The sequence below is a fragment of the Arachis hypogaea genome, chromosome 14, assembly GCF_003086295.3.
Source record: "Arachis hypogaea cultivar Tifrunner chromosome 14, arahy.Tifrunner.gnm2.J5K5, whole genome shotgun sequence".
Lineage (NCBI taxonomy): Eukaryota > Viridiplantae > Streptophyta > Magnoliopsida > Fabales > Fabaceae > Arachis > Arachis hypogaea.
The window spans coordinates 80,686,160-80,690,969 of NC_092049.1; the positions used below are offsets into that span (position 1 = coordinate 80,686,160).

Genomic DNA, 4,810 nt, shown 5'->3' on the forward strand with positions numbered 1-4,810 from the left:
GAGGGAAGCAAGAGGGAAGATAGTTGTTGGTGCTAAGGAAGAGGAAGAGTATTTTGAAACAGACATGGAGGAGAATATAGAGAACCACCATGAAGAAGAAGCTCACAACCATGCCAGGGAAGGCCCAATAAATCATGCTGGGCAAGAGAGAAGAGTACTAGGCTCTTACATCAATCCAAACCCAGGAAATTGTGGAAGTAGCATCCAAAAGCCAACCATACATGCCAATAACTTTTAACTAAAGCCCCAGCTCATCACTCTCGTTCAGAACAACTGTGCATTCGGAGGAAGTGCCCAAGAAGACCCCAATCAACATCTAACTACCTTCCTAAGGATATGTGATACTGTGAAGTCTAATGATGTTCATCCTGACACTTATAGACTACTTCTGTTCCCCTTTTCACTCAAGGATAAGGCATCTAAATGGCTGGAATCCTTCCCGAAGGAGAGTTTAACAACCTGGGAAGATGTGGTGAATAGATTCTTGGCGAGATTTTACCCTCATCAAAGAATCAATAGGTTGAGAGCTGAGGTACAAACCTTCAGGCAATAAGATGGTGACACTCTCTATGAAGCATGGGAGAGGTTTAAGGACTTAACAAGAAGGTGCCCGCCAGATATGTTCAATGAATGGGTACAACTACACATTTTCTATGAAGGTCTTTCTTATGAATCAAAGAAGGCAGTGGACCACTCATCCAGGGGATCTCTGAACAAGAAGAAGACCATTGAAGAAGTCATAGATGTCATCGAGACTGTAGCTGAGAATGACTACTTCTATGCTTCTGAAAGGGGAAATACTCGAGGAGTAATGAAGCTGAACAATATGGACGCTCTGTTGGCTCAAACAAGATGATCACCAAGTAGCTGGCTGACCTTACCAAGAAGATGGAAAGAAACCAAGTTGCAGCAGTCACCACCTCATCAGCAGCTCAAGAAGGAGTGAATGCAGAGGAAGAGGGTGACCAGGAACAAGCCAACTATATTGGGAACTCACCTAGGCAGACCCATGATCCATACTCCAAAACTTATAATCCTGGTTGGAGGAACCACCCAAACTTTGGGTGGGAAAATCAACAAGATCAAGGCTAAGATCAGAGACGTCACAACCCCAACAACAATACAACTCACCAAAATTCCACACAGAGATCATATCAATACCCCTCCAACCTCAACTCACCATCACCATCTGAAGATAGACTCTCCAGGATTGAGACTCTACTTGAAGGAATATGTAAGGAAATCCAAGACAACAGAGTGTTCAAGGATGAGGTGCGAGCTAATATCAAAACCCAAGGAGACACCATTAAGAGGCTAGAGTCTCAAGTGGGATATCTCTCTCAGTAGATTCATAAACCCACTGATAGCTTCCCAAGTGATACAAAGAAAAATCTGAGAGGTGAAGCAAAGAAAGTAAGATGGGAGGAATGCAAGATGGTCACTATAAGAGATAAGGGGAGTGAGGAAAAATTGAACAAACCATTAGAACACTCTCGAGATATTCCAGCAGAGAAGCAGGAAAAGGGTGACCAAGAAACCAACTCCACACAGAAGAAGGGGCTAAGGGAGAAGGAGATTCTGAACCCATATGCACCTTTTCCCCATAGACTCAAGGGTGGTGTAGAAAGGAAAGTGTACTCAAAGTTTCTCGACATGTTTGCATCCTTCCATGTAAACATTTCATTCATCAAGGCCCTCCAACAAATGCCCTCATACATTAGTGTATGAAAGAGCTGCTAACCAAGAAAAACTCACTAAAAGGAGGACAAACAATAGTGATGAATAAAAAGTGCAATACTCTCATTCAACCAGAGTTACCTACAAAAAGGAAGGATCCCGGGAGTTTTCACATCCCCTGTGCTATAGGAGAAACAAGGATTGATAAAGGACTCTGTGACCTGGGGGCAAGTATCAACTTAATGCCTTTATCTCTCATAAAGAAGCTTCAGATCAATGAGCTAATGCCCATAGACGTAATCATCAAGTTGGCTGACAAAACTCAAAAACAAGCAATAGGAGTAGTTGAAAACGTGTTGGTGAAGGTTGGGAACTACTTCCTTCCCACAGACTTTGTTATCTTGGAGATGGAAGAGAGTCACCTCCATCCAATCATATTGGGAAGGCCATTCCTAGCCACAGCCAGAGCACTCATAGATGTGGAATGAGGAGAGCTAATATTGAGGATACATGATGAACAACTTACCTTCAATGTCTTCAAACCCTCACAAGAAACAGATCAAGAAAATAAGGAATCAAGGGGAGATCACAATAAGGCAATGGTGGAAGAAACAAGCACTGAAGCACAAACGGTACACCTGGGAATCTCTTTGGTTGGTAAATAATACAGTTAGAAGGTACAACAGCTAAAGAAAACCCAAGAAGAGCTAAACCCACCAGAGTCATATGAGACTAGCAACAAAATTTTCCTGGAGAAAGAGGCCACAAGGAGCAGGATAGCATTAAAAGAAACAAGGAAGAAGGCGCCAAGGGGATGGAGGAACAAAAAGATCCCTACAGATGATTTCTCTCCAGGGGATAAAGTAATCTCTGCTCATTTCCCAGCTATCCCATCTCATCTCCCCACCATTCCATTTCAGCTGCCTAAAGTTTTCACCATCAGTAGACTTCTCTCCTTGGAACATGTGGATGTTTTTAATGAAGCCAACGGAGATAGATTCACTGCAAGAGGGGAAGATTTGAAGCACTACCAACCACCCTGACAAGGGCAGAAAGTCAAGCTAATGACGCTAAAGAAGCACTTCATGGGAGGCAACCCATATTTTAATTTTTTTTAGGATGTCTGAAGTAGTTAATAAAGCAATGTTCATGAATTCCAAATCAACTTTGACAAACACTTAGATGAATCCTTATATGCAACATATAGTGAACAACAAGTTTGGTGTTCCAGGTAAACTAAGAGGACAAGAACACAATTCACACTGTGTTACTCTTAGAGCCTTAATCAACTCTTTTTACACCACATGGTCACAAGCTAAGTTTGGTGTCACCAATGTTGCATATATGAACAATTAATCTGTCAGTTGGGTTGTATTCATGAATAGCACTTAGTTATTTAAAAATAAAAAAATTTTAAAAAGTAGTTATTCCACTTTCTAATTTTGCCGCCATTATCCAAACTCATTAGTTCCTTTTATCTTGCAGGAGAAATGAAGGGAAGATTGGATGAAATTTATGGGACAAATGAAGATGGGGGTTCGGCCACTTCACAAAGAGGGACTATACACATGTCTTCAAAGGGAATGCATTGGGAAATGTTGCCATGCAACATTGGAAGAATGATACCCTTGGAAACCGAACCAACCCTATCATAAAAGTAGTGATCCTTATGCCCATCATATGTCAAATCCCAACCGTCCACCATTGGTTCTTACTATCAATCCACACCCTTCGATCACCTATCATCTTCCTATATAAATGAACCCTACTCTATACCCTTCCATATTCAAATGCCCTTTCGTTTCATTCTTTTCTCTTTCGAAACACACACCTAACACTCCTTCCTTCATCCAAACACAATCCTATAGCTACACCCTATCTTAACTCGGTCGAGTTCCATCATCAATCCATAATTTTCAACACCTTCGCATACTAACTTCGACTCATGGCATCATCAAGCTCTAAGAGGCGAAAGGGAAAGGGACCGGTGGAGAGCATCCCTTTTGATGAAGGGAGGTTCAAGACCGCCTTCCATGAGCTTCAATTTGAACGGATAAAACACAAGAAAATATTGCCAGAATTGACATTCCAGTTCAACGATGATGAGTGCCGACAGATTAGAGAGAAGATTGAACAAAGGGGTTGGCAAGAGCTCATGAACCCAGACACAAAGATAAATGCAAATCTCATTAAGGAGTTCTATGCCAATGTGGCCAGAGAAGACACTACCAAGGCACCTACCTTCAATAGCTATGTGAGAGGAACAGAGGTAGACTTCAGTCCCAATGCCATAATGAGGACTCTTCATCTGAGATCACAACCTTCTGACAAGCCCAGTTATCAAGCAAGAATAAGTAATGGCCCCAACAATGATGAGCTTGAAGAAATTATGAATGATATGTGTGTTATAGGATCAGATTAGGAAAGGTATTCAGATAAGAGGCCGTGGTTCATTAGAAGAGGAGATCTCATTCTAGAAGCCAAGGGATGGTTTGAGCTCGTGAGAAGATCTATCTTTCCAGCCTCAAACAATTCTGAGGTCAACATTGCTCGAGCTACTCTAGTACATTGCATTATGAGGGGTGGAGATATCAATGTACATAAAATTATAGCTGAGGGGATCCAAGAAGCAGCCAAAAAGATTGACCCGAGTGCTCGGCTTTGCTACCCCAGTACCATCTTGAGATTATGTATGAAAGCCAAGGTAGTCTTCGAAGATAGCAATCCAAATTGGATAAACCCTGGAAGGTTAGTTACGCTCTAGCGCATAACATATGTGGCACCTGCTCAACAACAAAGAAGGCCTCAGATAAGGAAAAGAACATCACAAGAAGAACCTCATCAAGAATAACCTCAACAAACAAAATACCAGCAAGAAGAGCAATACGATCCAACCAACATAAATCTGGTTCACATTCAAGGAGCCATTGAGGATTTGGCAAGGAGATACATGGAAGGACAAGAACAATAACTACACTTTCAATCCCAAAGGATGGATAGTCAGGAAGAACTACTTTCTAATTGGATGAATCAACAAGAGGAATGGCAGAAACAACAAATGGAGCAACAACAGGAACACTACTCCCAGCTCACCCAAGCCATCAATCAAGTAACTGAAAGGTAAGAGTGTCAA

At 41.8% G+C, this 4,810-nt stretch overlaps 1 non-coding gene across 1 annotated transcript; it reads right to left on the reverse strand.

Moving 5' to 3' along the window:
• Positions 1–517: 517 nt before the first annotated feature.
• Positions 518–624, reverse strand: LOC112746352 (small nucleolar RNA R71). Its single transcript, XR_003174241.1, has one exon. It is a non-coding gene; the product is annotated as a small nucleolar RNA R71 (small nucleolar RNA).
• Between the last annotated feature and the right edge of the window lie 4,186 nt (positions 625–4,810).